The 19154-nt window shown below is 38.6% G+C and overlaps 1 protein-coding gene across 2 annotated transcripts in view; it reads right to left on the bottom strand.

Annotated features, from left to right (window-relative positions):
* Positions 1–19154, bottom strand: part of LOC122720368 — a 103627-nt gene that overhangs the window by 60773 nt on the left and 23700 nt on the right. Inside the window, exon 2 of one of the 2 annotated variants that reach the window (XM_043947031.1) lies at positions 16257–16321. The gene's annotated coding sequence lies outside the window, so the exon portion shown is untranslated. The remainder of the gene's footprint in view (positions 1–16256; positions 16322–19154) is intronic. The other variant, XM_043947034.1, reaches the window with a different exon arrangement.

Raw genomic sequence — 19154 nt, 5'->3', positions numbered from 1 at the left:
TTCTGTGTAAAAGAAAGAAAAAGAATTGACGATAAGTTGACGATAACTCTTTCTCTGAAAATTTATAACAGACTGATATTATTATTTATCGCAGAATTTATACCAGATTCAACGAGCAGTACAAGTTTACGGAATGAAAATATAAAATCCTCGTTTTGCATGTTGTTCGATCTATCATCTTCGCTACTATTTTTTTCTGGAAAATACTGGAAAATATGAATATAACATAAACATTGTCACTTATGATGGATTGCCATATAAAACAAAATATTTTCAAATAACGGTACACACGACTAGGAAGTTCCAAGAGTTCAAACCATGAAAATCGTATTTTGTTAACTTAAAGAGATAATGTACCTTTGTACATTATCGTATCCGAAAGATTAATATGTTTCCAAGAATCGAAGCAAAATTTGATAAGAATAAAATATATATATATATATATTTCTATCTCCACAGATTTACTCTTCTTTTCCGGATCTCTAGAAAAAAAGACTTTGGAAAATTTAGGAAAAGTAAAGGTAAATTAAACTGGCAGCGTGCTTTTACAAAATTACGAAATAATGAATAAACAACTTAAATCATTAAAATCCAGGATCTCGTGGAAATTTCCTTTATTAAAATTGAAGTTAACTATCGTTGACAATTAACTTCGATATTATCCGATATAATTCGATCGAACTCTTGCTGAACGCAATCAACGCAATTATTCAGCACAGTGGAATCAGAAAAACACGAGATGGAACGCTGCCAAGGATATGTTTACGCGCGTGCTACCCGCGTACTATCCACCAGCCCGTGTAAATCTCCACTTCTTTCGTTGTTAAAAGCCATTCGCGTTAAAAGTGGAGCTTATTTGCATGCAATTAAAGGCGTAGAGATCGAAGACTGTACACCTGTCCGTACTATTCAACTTCGTTATCCGTTACGAACGATTGGGGGGAAAAAAAAAAAAAAGAAAGAAAGAGGAAAAAAAAAGAAAAGAAAAATAGGGAAGAAAAAAAATTATATCACCGTACATACCGTTGAATTGATCACCTATCTATCTAGCAAAACGCATTCCGCTGGCGCGGCCAGTATTACGCTATCTTTGATTTCGATCACGCTACCAGGAGAACTACAATCCGAATGGAAATTAAAATAGTTTCGCTTCGAGTTAAATCATTGACTGATCTATAGATACCAATAAATTTTCAGCCACGTTTATACAACTTTTAAGACTTTTCCTCAATTTCATTGACTAATTCAAGCTTGACGGTTGAATGATTAATCACGCGATTGTTTCGAATAAATAATCGAAGATGTTGGATTTTTCAATCTTATTTATGGATATTATATTTTCTGATGTTTCTCAATTTTTTTTAGCGAATAAATGAAATTTTATCGCGTGAATATTATGCATATAAAATTTGTTTTATTCGTATAACGTTTCGTATATTTCAATCTTGTTTCGGTTTCTCTCAGAAACCAAATTAATTCATTTCGTGTACTCTTGAATTTCTTATTATCTCGAGTTACTACGATCAATTTATAAAATTGATCGGCCACGTTAGCGTTAAAATTTCGAATTTTCCTTCAAGAGCCTATCTTCCTCGAACGAAAAATTTCAACTTCATAACATTCTTCGATATTTCAAAATCCTTTTCAAATTCGAACCTAACCCGAGCTCGATCGTTGAATAATTAATTACACGTCGATGGAAAGATCGATGGACAGCGGTTTCCTAGGTGAATTAGGGCCAGGTTACAATCACTGTTTACCACGTATAGTGGTATACCTATTCATCACCATTCGATGCGTATTTATTAAAACAGGGAAGAGCCAGGGATGCAGTTACGCGATATCAGATGCCTGACGGAGGCTACCCGACTGGTTTCCTTAATCCAGCTAAGTGGGTAGTCCCAGGAAAGTGATTTTATATGATAGGCGGAGCGGAAATGAGGATAGCTCGAAGGGAAAAGCCGGCAATCGAAATAGGATGAAACGGGGAATTTATTTTAAAAAAAGCGGTGGAGGGAGGGGGATCGATCGTAGACTTACTTGAAACTTGACTGGTGTAGAGTCGAACGATATGGGATATTGGAAAAAGTGGCGTAGCAATTTACCTGGGATAATAAAATGGCGGAAAGAAAACCCGTATTAAATCATTTTTTCCATCGAATGATAGTTATAAATAAAACGAGGTTATATACGATCCTGAAGGGAAATAATTTTCTGCTGACGGTGATCCCGGTGTGACGAGTTGGATGGGTGGATAGTAATTGCGCGATATTAAAATTACAATAAATACACGATATAAAATAACGGTTAAAGGCGGGAAACAAGTGAAACAAGATGGAAGATTTATAAAGAAATTACGAGTAATATATATATACTATTTTCGTGTTAGCGATAATAACGAAGTAGTTGTAAGTAGATTAGTAATCATTCCTCTCTAATGAACGTGTTCTCTGTCTTCTACTACCATTAACTCACCTTTCGCGCAATTCGCGTTAAAATTATTTTATAATAACAAAATTATTCACGACGAATGAGAAAAATTATCATACGAATCATTTCGAGAAGACGTATATACGAGAAACATTTTATTATATTCACCGAATTTAAAAATAACAGCAACTCATAAAAAAAAAAATCATTCTATATCACAAAATGAATTCTCATCCGTGAAATTACGGAAACGAAATCTCGTTCCTACGAAAAAAAGAGTAGCTCATCCACCCTTTGGTTGTGTCGCTGCACCTGTTGACCGAGATAACCCTCGGGGTCGCTTGGCACGCGCCAACATTTTTCCGCTTCCCTCCTCTCTTGCCTCTTTCCTTCGTCCATCCTTGATTTACCTTGCCTGTTTGTCAGATAAGACAGTCCAGTTTTTCCTTCTGACGGAGGAGAAGGTTCGGCCTCGAGCCAGCGTACGCCACGCGCTTCGAATAGAATTCAAATGCGCCGCTAGAGACATTCCTTCGCGAGGGAGGAGGATCCGCGATTCCGCGCGCGCATAGAAGCCTCGATGTGTGCCAGGAACGCGAATTTCCAACGTCTGAAGGGATTTAATCGCGTACCATGGCCGATAAAGTTCCGTGGAAGTTTTAATGAACTCCACCCGTCGATCCCTTCTCGACGTTTGATTAAAGTCGGAAATTGTCGCTCGAGATTTGAAACGGATACGATATTCTCTCTGTTGTAAGTGGTTTATCGAGTTTATCCTTTACGTAGGTTTATCAAGAATGTTTCGAAGCTTGTCACATTGTGATTGTTAATTGGTAATTCATGTCAGTGGTTGGTTATTCCATTGTTAATTCATTTCGTTACGATATTGGTAAGATTGAGAGTGTTTTCAAGTGTAAATTTTTATATATATTTGAGTATGAATATTAATAAACGCTCGATAATTTTAATATCAATTTTGTATATTAGTAGAATTAGATATCTTTATGCATTGAACAAAAATAGTACAATTGCATTTTTCCTAAAAGTGAAACAAGTGTGGAGAACGTATGATCCATATTTATCTAGAAAATTTTATTTTAATTTTTCGAGACTGCAAAATGAATGTAAAAATGAATTATTCGTTCGATCTTGTCCATTTTCTCAAATAAGAAATATTATCGTTTGAATTATTTTGAAAGGTAATCAGTAAACATATTTTGTATATTTATATCTACCGTATAACGTACGATATTCAATTATACGAGGGAATCTCTCGCCGTCCAAAAGTCATTTCACGCAAGATAAAGTGCAGCGCACAAATACGTTGCGTGACGTGAAAAATCCAGTTTTCGAGACGCAAATAACAGTACCATCCGGTTGAAATAGTAGCTACGTGTCCCGAAAAATCATTTTGAAAGTCGAAAGTCCGAGTCAGCTAAAGAAATACAATCTCAAATGTTGAAAGGGGAGCCATATAAAAGCTCTGTTGGAGGGAAGCACGTCTGGCGAAAGAGATCTTCCCGACGATCGCTCCGGGATTGCGATTTAACGTGCCTCGGATACGAACTTTGGTTTAAAGAACGCGAGTAAATCGACCGTGAAATCGAGTAATTCAAAACGATTAATGTCATGCGTGTAGTCATTTGATTCGAGGATACAAACGACACTAAGCACGGCGAAAAACGTTTCCATATCTTCTTGCTTGCATACGGCTCCTATACCGATCAAAGTTCAACATTTTTTAAATAACGCGTTTCGTAAAAAATAATTTAAAAAATACTTTATTTTAGAAACTTATAATCTAAATAAAAAAAATTCGAATTAAAAAATCTGACAAGATTAAAGATAACTTCTTATCGTATAATTTCTATAATAGCTTTAAACGACTCTAATTTCAATCATAGGATCCTCAATTTCCAAAAACAGCAATGAATATTGCATCAAAATAATACAAGTATTATTCCAAAACTAAAAATACCAAAAAATGCCGGAAAACGGGCAAAAATCGAATAGCCGATTGTCTTTCTCGCAAACTCTTGATTTCTTTGCACAAGAACACGCCACACGCTCTTCCCTCTTATCTCACCCCACCAACCTTATCACCGTTAATCCACCGCTTCCCAAACAGAGAGAACGCTTCACGACCCTTATCGTAAAACCTGGGCAAACTCGTCCAAACTCGTACGTACCTGCATTCCTTACGTCGAATCAACGCGCCTTTCTACCAAACCCCTTTTACAACAAAGTGAAAGAAACGAATTCTTCGCCGTCTATACGATCTTGGCACGTTGCCGGGGATCGAAAATCGGCGATAAACGCGTACGGGGAGAATTTGTCGAAGAGAATCCCTATCGAAAGTCGGTGACGACTTTCCTTCCATCCCGGTGCACCGTGTACGGTTTCGAGCGCGGCCTCCGCCGACGGATAAACATCATAAACGTCGTTCGACGCTGAATAAATTCAGCCGGGGCGAAAAAGCGGCGGGGACGGGTTCGTGGAAACGCGAGAACGGCCGCGAAACGAAATGGAACTTACTAAAGATAGGAGAGAGGAGATTGGAAGAGAGGAAGACGCCCACGTGGCGCGATAGTAACGCAAGATCGGATAGCGAGAGGGATTTTCATTCACCAACGGGGATACTCTTCTTCGTTCCGGATTTGAGAGATCCTTATTGCCGCGTTCGTATTCGGCCTCATCTTTTTCGCGGGCAAATTGTTCTTATTCAAAAATTAATAATTTGGAAGTAAAGAGATAGATTTTATTTTATTTTATTTTTTTTTTTTCGGGAAGAGTTAAAGAGTTAAAGAGACGTTATTTATTGAGAGACGATTGAGTATCTTTCGTTTGTTTTATTTTCTTTTTTTAATTAGTTATTACTGTGGAAATTTATGGAAAATTAAGTTTTTTCGAATATGAAGATAAACGAAGATTAATGTATACTTTGAATATTTCGTATTTTTTATACGAATATAGTATATATTTCATTGTTTAGATTATTAATAATTGTTAGAGGAAAAAAGAAATAAAAAATTGTATAGGATATTCTGTAACTAAATATTATTATGTTTTAAGAAAGAAATAACGAAGAACATTAAAAGTGTTCCATAGAAAAATTGTAAAATGGCAAATCGAGAAGCAGTTTCTTTCCAAAGTAATCGGTAATTGAAAAACGTAAGAAACTTTGTACATGCCTGTTTAGAAGTTTTTATTTCGATTCGGTACTCGATTATTACCAGTGGCAAAATCAGAAAGTTAATTGAAATATAATCTTCCACAAATTGCCATGGAAACTGTGTAACTGATTTATGATAGTCGAAATAAAAATCTTTCGCGCTTTTTGAGTGTAATTTACACGCAATCAATATGATTTTGCAGCAGGAATTACTTTCCTTAAGCTGTATTTCTAAAGACTTATTACCCGAGTACTAAAAGATATTTCACTCGAAGGAATATTACCACTTCATAAACCAGTGAAGAATGCAATTCCGGCATATCTTCCGCATATAATTATGATCAAGATTTTAAAGAAAAATTGAAATACAAAAGGCAAAACATTCGAGAAACACTTGTGAATAAAATTAAATTTTAAGAAAAAATTACGTATATATACTCTCTTCTAAACCTAAATATTATCATTTCGCTTGTAAATATTTATACCATTCTTCTTCTATATAAACACAAATTCTACGTAACATCTCGAAACTTTAAACTCATAACACTTATTTTACCATACAAAATTTCACGAATTCCATAAAATCGCAAACCTTTACAGAAAATCTGAAACTATGTAAAACGACACGATCGCTTCGACGCAATGAGTCGACTCGTTCACGTGACGAAACGAAATTCCGTGGCAAAAGATACACAAAGGGAGCTTCCTTCTTTACAAAATTCAGATTCGCGAGAAACGAGGCTGATAAAACAAGGAGAGAGAGAGAGAGAGAGAAAAAAAAAAATTGATAGAAATGATTGTTTCGCCCCGTGAAACGCTGTTTCTAAGATCGGCAAGAACCAAGTGAAATTCGTTCGGATGCGTGGTAAATGCGCAAAGGGAAGAGGAACGTCTCGTTCCATTATGGCGAGGCTTGCAATAAAAGTCCATCTACGCATCTGTCTTTCCTAGTTTTTCTCGGCGAACAGCCCCGCATCGTCCATCCAAATGGATGATGCAGCGCCTTTCGCACTGCACAAAGGATTCCACCTTGGTCTACCTCGATTCACCTGATTCTGCGTTTCTGCTCGATGCAGAAATTATTCCGCAAACTTGGAGTAAAGCGTCGTCGTTTCAACGTGGTTCGATAGTTATTGCCGTGAAATCAGCCGTGTCGCGGAAGGAAAAAGGAAAAATTCGTAAAAAAATTTTATTTCTATCTCTCCGTTTCCTTCTTTCCAACCAATCGCAAGATATATGTGGCGTCCGTGTAAAAAGCTGAGATGCAGAGTTTTTCGAGATTCGAGATTTACGCCTTTTTTTCTTTTTCTTGCATTCGTCTGATTCGTTTTGAGGAAGTTCGATTACGCTTTGCCGTGTCGGATTGGTCGTAGTAAAATATCGAACGAGGAATTCTTCGAGATTCGTTTCAGAAGAAGAAGAAGAAGAAGAAAAAGAAGAAGAAGAAAGAACGATTGGAAAGTTTCCTCCGCTTCGAAAAATTTTGACCGGTGTTACGGAAACTTAACTTGTTTCCGATCAATTTCTCCATGTTCTCGTCTTACGCTGGACTACAATATGAAATTATACACCCACGCTAGTTCTAGATTAACCTTACGTAATCCAATACTGTCACGGCGAATAACGGGATATCTACGGGATATACACGGGTATCAATCCAAGAGAAGAGAGATATAAGCGGCAAAATCATCAACTCGGAGGAAATTTCAGATGAAATTTATATTCCATTCTCGCCTTCCAACGAAAACATATCCCACCACTTCAAATTATTAAGGAAATCCTTGCTTGAATAATCCATCCCCTGTCTAACTGAAAATAACTCGAGCGATTTTTCTCCCCAACGAACATATTACGTATTTGAAAAATTTTAATCGAACGCGGCAGGCATCAATTAACGCGCATTAAAGTCACGACGAGCTGAAGAGAGAGTGTCTTTCATCCCATGGAGGGAAAGAGCAGATTCATTCCACTTTGGTTGTATCAAAAGAAAAAGAGAGAGAGGGAGGGGAATCGAAGACTAGATGCGCGGTGTCGAAGGCTTAAGCTCGACGCTTAAAGGAAAAGATGGCAGCTCTCATAGGTTTCAGAAGCCCTCGGGGCCCCAGAGGCCGTCAGCCTGGAGGCTTAGAATTCGCATCAAGAGGCGCATCACGTCTCCGTGGGGTCTTCTCTTCGTTTCTTTCTCCTCCTCCTCTCTCTCTCTCTCTCTCTCTCTCTCTCTCTCTCTCTCTCTCTCTCTCTTCAACTTCTTCAGCTCCTCTCCCCCGCCTCTCCTCCTCTCTTTCCTCTTCCACCCGACTCGCGGTCATCTCGCGTTAGGTCACGCAGACAAAGCGTTCGAAAAGGGGGTACACGCGCGGCGCAAAGCTTCAGAATGAATTTCGTTTGCATACCGTCGAATTGCATTCCTTCGACCCGTTTCCTGTCCGCGCGTGTCCTCCAAGCAGCCTTGCCGCGGACTTTTTCTTCTCCCCGCCCCGCCACTCCGCCTCGTTCCTTCCCTTTCTCCCTTTTGTCCAACGATCGGCCGACAGATACCGCGCCGACGAGAAGGCCAATCGTGGCCGCCGGTTTATCATTCAATTTATCAATCATAACGCTAGTTTCGATTCGTTGGATCATTCGATGTTGCGACGAGGAGGAGATCGTCAACGGTTCGACGAAAGGATGAAGGGATTTGTCGTATGATTGAAGAAGTTTGTTCGAATTGGAAGAATGGAAGAGGTGAAATGAAATCATATTTCAAAGATTCTGTTTCGATATTATTATAATAATCCGTTTTTATAACCCGCGAGTCAATTATCTATTTATCAAAACCAGATACCAGAGATTTCAGGCAAAAAAAAAAAAAAAAAAAGAAATCTAAAGTTATTTCGATTACTTAACGACAGATTTACAGTTCAACGACATGGCCGTGTAACGCGTTCTGAATCGATAGTTGTTCGATCGAAAGTTCGTCCAAGAAAATATCACGTGAATATGGTGGCAGTCGAGGCACGAAGGGCCGCGACGTGCGTATGCAACCTATTAGAATGCATTTCTTTTGTTTCGTACCTTGCAGCCGTTCACAATGTTCGACTGCATTCCGAAGGGTGTGCCACTTCCTGCACGTGTGTCCTCCAGGCAGCCTTGCCCTCCCCCACAGTATTTCGTGCCTACATCCATACGACCGATGAATCACGTTTTCGCTTATCTATCACCGTTTTAAAAAATTTTTATCCAACCGAACGTGCAACGGAGATGTCTGAGAAGAATTATTAATTAAAATATTCCAAGCCTTTTTTCGTTAAGCTAAATATCAAGATAAAGAGAAAAATCGATGAGAAAATAATCAATAATTATCATTCCTTACATTTTAACGAAATTATAAATTAATCGTTATATCGAATTTCCAAACGGGAATTACGCAAATTACATAACGCTTGGCAAAAATTGGAGACGATGCTCGTGCAGGGATAAAAATTCTCGTCGTTGACGAGAAATTTCAACGTGCACAATGTGGCACACTTCCACGTTCCACGAAAACGCGAAAAAAGCGGTCTAATGGCCGCTGGGACCGATGGGAAAAAAGTTTCCGTTATTACGGGAATAACGAGGGCCCCGCAGGGCCCATTTTCGGGGGCCTCCAGGAACGAAGAAACACGGGTAACTCGATGAAGAAAGCAACGTGGCGATCGACGATCGTGTTACTTGGACACAAAGTCTAGACCCACCAGAAAATCCGCTCGGGTTTCTCAACCCGATGCGTGGATCCGTGAACACTCGAGTAACGAGAACAAAATGAAGACACGAGATGCAAGGGGGAAAAAGTTTAACCAGTGGTCCAGTGACACCCTAAGACTTGGCCTGCCGCTAACGGATTCTCTTTTTCTGATGTTTCGAGCAAGATGACGGGGGGACGAGATATATGAACCGAGAACGTTGAACGAGGTTTGCGAAAAGATTGTTGCTTCCGTGGAAGAAGCGGTTCAAGAAGAATTTCGCGCGACGATAACGAGACGAGAACGTGAAAGGGATGGATTTTTATCGGTGAACGCGAATAAATAGAAATTATTCGATGAGGAATACGATAGAGAGGATGTAATGGAAAATTAAATTTTACGATGTATTGTATTCTAATGGATTTCCATCCGACCAATGGGGAATTTCTTTTGAATTTACATAGATTCTATAATTTCACTGAAATTTTGTCGATGGAATTTTTACATTTGAAATCTTTGGTAAAAAGGAATGAAAGAGGTAAAGATATAATGAAAAAACGAATGTCGTTAAAATATTGAAAAAGAAATTTATAGCATCTTCGCATCTTCTTCAATGAAAGTTAAACATTGATGAAAGTAAATTGATTCAGTTACCGAAACAAACGGAGAAAGTGATCGGGTGAAATTCTCTTGATGAACATATGTATCCACTGGCTAACAATTAAATAATAGTGAAAATACAATTTGGTGAAAAACAAGTTACTGGAAATATCTCTGGTGTATGTTATAAATCAAACTTGATAGATATACATTTTAAAAAAATGTTTAAAATAAATCGAACAAAAATTTATTGAATCAATATGAAGTATCGACGATTGATTTGTTTTAACACGAAACACGATCATTCTTAATCTCGTTTATCTATTAACACCATTTTGACGTGATAATAAATTATCTATTAATTATCTATTATTGGCTCGCATCTATCGTATCTTCATTATTACAATTATTCGACAACTCTTTTAACGCAACTATTTCCTCCTACGTATATAAACCACATTAATATTAATAAGATATCGGCAATTATGCAAATGTTCGTGCTCGTACAATCTTTTCATCGCCGCTATTCAATAAATATTTCTTATACCCGTATATATCCCGTAGAATTCTCTTTTCGCAATCGAGACGATTCTTCTTTTAAGGATCGAACGATCCTCTTCATCCTCGAACTTAATTCAAAAATAAGGAATACGCTTTATCCATTGACGGCGGCAATTACAAGTGCAAACCGTTAGCAGCAATCACGGTTGCATTCCGGTTAGGCTTTGGAATAATTACTCGTAGTTCGCGTACCACGGACCAAGCTAATGATCGTGGTAATAGAAAAAAAAAAAAAAGGGAGGGGAGGGATAAACACCAGATGATTGCTATGCGACCTGATTTATGCCTCCCCCTTCCACCAATCGTTGGATTTATTATTGAGAATAAATAAAACCCTATCTTTAATAGCCACGTTGCGCTAATAACACCAACGTTTTCCTTCCTTTTTTTTTTTTTCGTCCCTTTTTCCATGTTTATCCACCTGTGATAAATCAACGTGTCCGCACACAATTTTATCCCGTTCCATCCTTATATCGATTTCTTTCTGAATCCTTAAAATCTTGTAGTTAAGATTCCTAGCTTCGAGGAACTTGTTATTACGATATTTTTATCATTAACCAGAAACAGGCTACTGTTGATCCACGCATCGTAACGGATCAACACTTTGGATACACTTTGATGAGTCTTTGATCTCGAATTTAAACTCGCAACGAGCGAGAGACGAAGCGATAGCGACCTGCTAAAAGATGCCGTGTGCTATGTATAAAATTAGGAGCCAGACTGTCTGGCAATGCAAGCAATGTCAAATGCGATAACGGTGTCTATACAACGATATAATATTGATGTAATACAATTATAATAAAAGGAAAAAGAATTGGAAAATTTTATTTGTCAAGGATGTTAGTCACGTCGTAATTATACTCGAACAAAAATTTCCCTTCACTTTAATCCTTTGCAGTCCATTAATATAAATAAGTAAATATGAAAGAACAATATTACAATTTAAATACAATGTTCAAATCTGAATATATCATCCAATCTATTTTTATATCAATAGATATAAAAATTTTAACAATTCTACTCGAAAGTATTTTTCACAAAATGAGAGAATGATCGTTTTTGAAAACTTATTATTCTCAAATTTATTCTAAACTCTGGATGAATATTTCTCCAGAATTTTCTAAGATTTTCTTCTTGAAAAAGAATAATGTTCTCCTCTGGGACATTTTTAAAATCGATCTCATCCCTTTGAAGAATCTTCTTTCGAAAAATGTTTCGGCACAAATCGAATGGGCCCAAGTCGGATGAATGCACAATGATGAATCGTATCTCGGGCAAAGAAATTGGATCATTAAATGGCGCGACCTTGGATCGACGACGAAGAGGAACGAATCGACGTTCTTACCCAGATTCTTTTCTCCTTCTTTTTTCTTCTTTTTTTTTTTCTTTTGCTAATTACGCGTATCGGGTAATTTAATTAATGAGGGCACGCACGGTTTCCAAGATTACAGGGAAATCCTCCCGTCGGCTCGATTTAATGGCACCTCTCACGAAGTAACATTCTCCCCTTTTCAAGTTCGATTCAAGTTCGATTCAAGTTCGATCGAAGGGGAATGCAGTTGGCGAAAGATGGACGCGATTACTTTTATCAGATGACAAATGCGAAACTTTTTCTAAGGGCGGAGATTGATGAGACGGATACGTAGATTCGAAACGCATCGATCTCTTCGCGGACGTACGAGTAAACAAGATATCCATTAGGCGAGGAAAAAAAGGTTCTGCGTTTTAATGAACGAGATATGATTTATTTTTTAAGTAAGAGAGAATGACTTCAATGAGTCCCATCTATTGTTTATATTTATCTCAAACTTTGTTCATCCGATAATTTCTATTGATATTTGTATATGTTATAAACATTAAAATTGGAATATGGCAAAATATAAAAGATGGGCGATATTTTAAGATAACCGAGCGGACTGCAAACAGACGAGCGAAACAGAACTTCCTATTTCTCAAAACAAATCTACCTATTCCCACATGAATGAATAGAACAGAATAAGTAAAAACTTCGAATCCTCCAAATCCTCTTTCCAACGAGATCCAACGTCTTTCAAGAAGCTCTCGAACTCGGATTCGCGGCGCGAGTTGGTGCGGAAAAGAGTCGGATGAGCGGATGCATAATGGTGAATCATATCGCTGCCGAAGAAACTAGATCATTAAGCCATGCAACCTTGGATTTCTTGCCAAGTTCACTGCACTGTCCGGCCGCCTAGTGCTGAATATATATATATATACATATACACACATACACACTTATATTCCAGCACCCGTATCCTCCTTCCTCCTCCTTCTTCGCCTTCCTCTCTCTCTCTCTCGCTCAATTCCATCCAGATCGCGCAACCTCTTTTCTCCTTCGCACTCCGCTCCATACGATCAATCCAACAGCTCCTCTCTTCCCTTCCTCCTCCTCCTCCTCCTCCTTCTTCTTCGCACGCACTTACGTACACGCGCGTACGAAGAGGCAGAAGGCGCGCGCGTTCAACGATTATTTTTCTCCCTCTAGAGGAGCCATCCTGCTAGCCTGTCTCCCGGGGAACCCGGCCATCTAGGCCTATCCTAGTTTTTTGCCTAGCGTCGTCCACACGGTGGCTCTGACCGGCCGGAGGGGAGGAAGCTCAGCCATCCACCGGTCTTTCAAACCATCTAGGGCCGGTTTCTCTCTGCCTTATACGATCATTTCTTCGCGCGCGCCACGCGAATCCGAATAAGACGGGGGTGGGCAGGGGGAGGGGGAGAGGAGGGGGAAGAGAGAGGCCAAATAGAGACCGTGGAACGGCCGTGAGTCGAATCGAGAGAGCAAGAGGAAGTTCAAGGTGAGAAAAAGCGATGGTGAAGAGAGGGGGGGAGAGGTGTACACTGTTACGCCGGGGTATTCGGGGAGATGTAAGAAGGGATGTAAAGGGGGGAAGGGAGAAGAGAGAAAGGTTTCTTGGCAGACGACGACGATAACGAGAGGAGGGGAGGGAGGGGAGGTGTAAACAACGTAGTCCAACTTTCCATCGTGAATCCGACTACGTTCGATCCATGGCGAGCGCCATGGATGTTGCATTCTGATCTCCACCCCGCCGTTCGAGGAATTTCGTGGGCTCGAACACAACGAAATAATGGCGACGTGATCGGTGGCGGTGCTACGCTCGCCAAGATAATGCTTGTTTCCCTGGCTGGCCGACGCTCAAGATGAGACTCCGTGCTCAGTTTCTATGATCTTCTTCCACGGATGCGAGGAGATTTATTTAATCGTGCGCCGAGTAAAAAAGATATTTTACACTCGAGAGAAAGAAAGAAAAAAAGGGAGACGTTCGAGCAGGTGATAACGTTCGAGGATTCGAGGAGGGATTGGAATTGAAGAAGGTCGCGCCATTCTCATGCTTCCCATGCTCGCGAGCTTTGCATATAACGTCGGAGGATAACCTCCTCCTGTTTGCATTGTGTCACGCGTGTTACGACGACGTAAGTGTACACACGTATTATACGCCACGAGATTCTCTGAAGCGGCCATTCATTCCACCAATCCGTCGAATGACATCACGAACGATTATTTCTGATGCGATGGGATGATTGCTAGGAAATCGTGGATTAATATCTCGTTCGTGGACGTGGATGGGGAGGAGGAGGGAGATGGAGGGATGATCGTTTCGGAAAATTTTTATTTCTCGATTAATCGTGTCGAGGATGAAAGTTTCGAATTTTAAAATTGCGTGGAAGACGATGTGGACACGTTCGATTTATTCGAGCATTCGTTTCTTCGTAAATTTATCCTTGAATTTGTTCACTTCTGTTTGAATTGGAACAAATATGTTGATTATAAGCTTCGCACGAATCCAAAGTTGCAATTTGTAATGAAATCAAAAGCAACTGTGGCAATTAAACGTGATAAAAATGTGTGGGATAAATATCGTGATCAAACCAAGATCGTAATAACAGTGAAACCGATCTGAAAATTATAGTACTAGCTTTATTAATGATATAAGTTTATTTTAAACTTAGGTATTTCGACTCTCTCTCTCTCTTTCTCTCTCTCTCTCAAATACAAAATTGATCTCACAGATGTCGCATTGTACACTGTTCGTTCAATTTCAACCGATTCAAATTTCTACGCAAAAGACGGTGACCGATATCGAACTACACGAATATCACAGCTTCGATAATTAACTATTCCAAAATATGGATCCCGCGCTGAACACGATTCCTCGCTCTTCTCTCTTATCAGTCAATGCAGCAGCAGTAGCCTGCAATTTCCCTATCGAGACCCATACGCTTTTCTAAATTTGTCCAACACCAGACCGGACAATTTATCGCCGTTCGATCGTTAACGCTATCTAACATCCTCCATTTCTCCCCCTTTCTCCGCCTTATTTAGATCCGCGCCGAGGCCACGGGGCTTTAATCGTTTCGAAAATTACAATCCACTACTACTACCACCACTCTCTCCATTTTCTTTCTCTCCCTTTCCTTCTTTCTCTCTCTCTCTCTCTCTCTCTCTCTCTCTCTCTCTCTCTCTCTCTTTCTCTCTCTCGAGTAGCGAGGTCGTAGAGCAAGGAGAAAGAGAATCACGGTCGTAACAGGAGATCAACAACGCTTTTTCTCCCCGACTGCATAACTGTTCCCCTTAATATCTATTATAAACTTACGCGCCCCTTTACGAGGAAGGAAGAGAGCGAGAGATACCATCGGGATAGGAATATGCATGAGGAGTAATACACCAACAGATCCGGCGGTTTATCGTTGTAACACATTGTGTTTAACGGTATCGACCGATCCTAAATAGCTGTTCGTACGATTGTGAGCGGTATAGCGATCTTACTGCTTCTGGTCATGAGTAATGTGACGTCTGTTCGATATTATATGGAACGTGATAATTGACTCGGATTATTATTACGGGTGAAACGAGTGAAGCGTTTCGAGTAAATAAGTTGGGAAAATAAGTTGAAGAAAAAATTTTTTACATCTTGCGAGAAATGTATATTTTTTCTAAAAGGGGGTAGTTGGAATTTTGTGCGAAACCGGAAGAAGAAGAAGAGGGTGGCCAAGGAAAATTTAAATCTAATTTTGTGAAATCTTTTGTCCGGATTCCTAATCATTTATTTTCTATTTTTGTTTAATTGTAATGAAAAATTAATTGCACGATATTTTTTATTTTCTATAATGTAATCAAGTGAGAAATCAAATTTTAATTATATATATATTAGTAAGAGATTTGATCAACACACGTTTATCCGTAGTTTACGAATGAAAATGGACGATAATGATACTAATTAATATCCACTAGTGACTCAGCACAGCAACATTTGTATCGCGATGATAGCCGATGTTTCGTATCGTTGTAACGACAATGCGTGGAATAACGTGATATTAATATACCTTTCGAGAGAAGGTTGTCCCTTCGACGCGAAATTATTATTGGATAATGATAATGCTTTAACCGATTGATATTGATGCGCCACGAAATTGCATATGCAATTCGCGGTATTAACAACGCGGAAGGAAATATTAATAAGACGATCTTATTGATACATAATACGAATATAATAACCTGGCAACGATGAATCGAGGATTCTTAAAGTGATTATGGAATTTTAGATTCCACTTCGATGGACAGACTATTAATTTGATCGATGCATTTTGTAATTGATTCTTACGTATGAAAGCAACATCAGAAAATGTGTATTTTAAAGCTATTATAATGCCGTTAAAATATCATTGATAATATTATATCCGATATTATGCAGAATATCCCATTCCCATAATCCTTTCCCCATCTTCCTTATCTTTAATTATTAAACGTAAATTACCTTATATAAGAATTTCTACGTACTATGGAATCCCCATGCACAAATCCTTAGGATGCTTGACTCATCTGAAACATAAAAATTAATCCAATATTAGAATAAGAATTAATATTAGAAAAAGAAACGATAGAGCAGACTGATCTCCAATTTCCTTCAACCAGACTGAACACGATATCATAATTATCGTCGACTCTCTTTCCTCGAGTGAAAGTTCCCCTAAAGCCAAGGGTCCTAGAACATACGTTTGAAAACCCGGAACCTAATCTAAACAGTCCTTTCGTTTCGAGAAGGGCAAGGAAAAAGGAAAGATGGCGAGGGGAAAAAAGAGCAGCGCGAGAATGGAACCAAAAGAAGCAAACGTTTCCCGTGTAATTCGGTCCTAACGTTGTCCTTATGCCGTGTAACATCCGATACCTTCACCTTCCTCCACGAGAACAACGTAAGATAACACCTGTGATATAACTGAATAAAACGGTCCGATGACCGAACACTCTTCTGTGCACATGGTTGCATGCGCGCAGTGGCGATCAACCGAGAAGAGATCATCGTGATCGATTCATCGTTACATCGCCCGATCTTTTCGAAATTCTGGATCAAACTGTTCTTTGTGAAGTTTTTATAAATCGAGTGAATAGGCAGTGGATATTTGGGGAAAAAACATTTGCTACATCGAGTTTTCTGAAATCCTTAATTGGGAGGATATTAAATATTATATAATTTCTAAATTCTCGATGAATTATTGACAAAGAACGATTGGATGCAATGAATTTCTGAATTAAAAGGAAATGAGACATGTGAAGTCATAATGAATATTGTTGTTTGTGAAATTACCTTTATAAATTATTTAGAATTTAGAATTATTAATTTAGATTTAGATAGAAATTATAATTATCTCAAATTCTTTCTCCTCTTTTCCAAATTCTTTACTCACAATTCTTAAACTATCAATAAATCTATAAATGAAAATGACAATTGCACTTTATAGTTTCCATAATTATAAGTATTTCGATTCGATGTTGAATATAATAAATAATAAAAATTTTAATTTTATCAATTGTTAATTTTATCAATTTCCAATCCAATACATCAAGTAGCAATTTTCCACTTTCACTACTCAAGTTCAAGTATCTATGCAAATAACACGAAAGCCAGCGTGGAATATCGATTTCCATACTCGAGGCAGACACAAGAAGCGACCCACACCACCGCTTACCTGGGTCAAAACGTCGATGAACCTCGATGTGAATGATTTTTCCCTATAAATCGTCACGTGTCATCTCAAGAATAGGGCTCGCGTGTTACACCACTTCCTAGTTAACTCCTCGAGACATCCTCCATGGTGTCGCACGAAACACGCGACAAAACATATACCAGTTAATCGTCGTTACGTCTGTACTTGGTTCGAGCGCTATAAATGTATACAGGGTGTTCGAAATAGATACGAGAAAGTTTAAACGATTCCAAAAACGGAAAATAATAAGATACGAAAATGTTGAAATGAGATTTTTCTTAAATTACAACCTTTCTACAACAATTCATTTAAATTCTCAATCACTCTATTTCCATATCTCTTCATCCAGCGTGAAGCAACATTGCTCCCGATTTAAGAAATTAAATCTCAACTGACATTTCTGCGCCCCTCTTCCTCTCCCAACTTTTTTCCGAAATCATCTCTTTTTACAAATTTTCCACCCATTTTTTTTTCTTTTCCGTACACCCTGTAGATGCAGCATACGAACGCATAATATAGACCATGGAAGATCAATTTCCCTTGAATAAAACATCCTCTCGGCCGGATTGGCGTTATCGATGGAAGAGGCTCTAGGCTGAACGACCTATGGCTACGCGCAATCGTACTCGCAGCCTCGAAACGGATGCAAGAATGAGAACATGCTTGTTCCACGTCCTACGCACAGCTAGACGTACACCATGGAGGCGATAGCGAATATTTGGTATCGATGTCCCGGTGTTAATAACGTTGGATCGGAGCGCGGCCATCGAGACGGCGGCCGCTCGTGTAAAGCGGATGTAATGAAAGGTTTGGAAAGTGATTTGTATCACTGCAAATACCCGTACCCGCTTTTAACGCTCGATAACACGCCCTCTGACAAGTTGCTTGTCTTCCCGAATGATGGTTCGACCGAACAGATCGCTGCGTTTCAGATATCGATACGTCACGGCCGGTTATGTTTGGTGATTGAAGAACGAGTAGCGATTATTGGCCATTCTGGATACGTTGTAATTTCAATAATTTCGAATTGAAGAATTTCGGAAATTTTATTCGTAAAAGAGAAAACGAGGTACGATCTGTATGGGGAAATTATTCTGATTTTTCACAGATTTAATCATAATGTATAAAATATGAAGTGAAAGGAAAATGAGAGGGATGAATGTAATAGGAAAGTAACAAGAAGTAAATTTTTCTTTTTAAGTTAAATATATGATCTTTTGTAATAAAACTTTTTAACGTGTAGAAATGATAAATTTCTAAATATTTTTTTACTTTTCTTAAAGTAAAAAAATTCCTAGTGTTTCGTTCGAAAATCTAAATTCAAAATTCAATCTCCTTTTAAAAAAATCGAATATTTCATCGTGAAATTTCTCAGTTTAATCTTAACACCTTTCCTGCCAATAAATCTCCGCTGCAAAAATTTTATTCCTCCCGATTCACGTCACAAGTATTCATTTCATGCTCGGATATTCTTCATCTTATATTCATCTTTCCTCGTCCACTTAGTTTTCCATTCAAACATCGTCAGAGAAAACCTTGAGAAACGTTTAATTCGCCTTTAATTCGCGTTGTCGTCGATCTATTAATATTCTCGTGGGTATCGATCGCGATGAGGAATCAATTCATAATTTAAAAGAATTGAAAGATGGAGGATATGCCAGAAGCAACGA

Source organism: Apis laboriosa, unplaced genomic scaffold (genome assembly GCF_014066325.1).
Source record: "Apis laboriosa isolate Shangri-la unplaced genomic scaffold, ASM1406632v1 scaffold12_cov154, whole genome shotgun sequence".
In the NCBI taxonomy this organism is placed as follows: domain Eukaryota; kingdom Metazoa; phylum Arthropoda; class Insecta; order Hymenoptera; family Apidae; genus Apis; species Apis laboriosa.
Note: the sequence above shows the minus strand (reverse complement) of the source record. Positions and strands in the feature narration are given on the sequence as shown.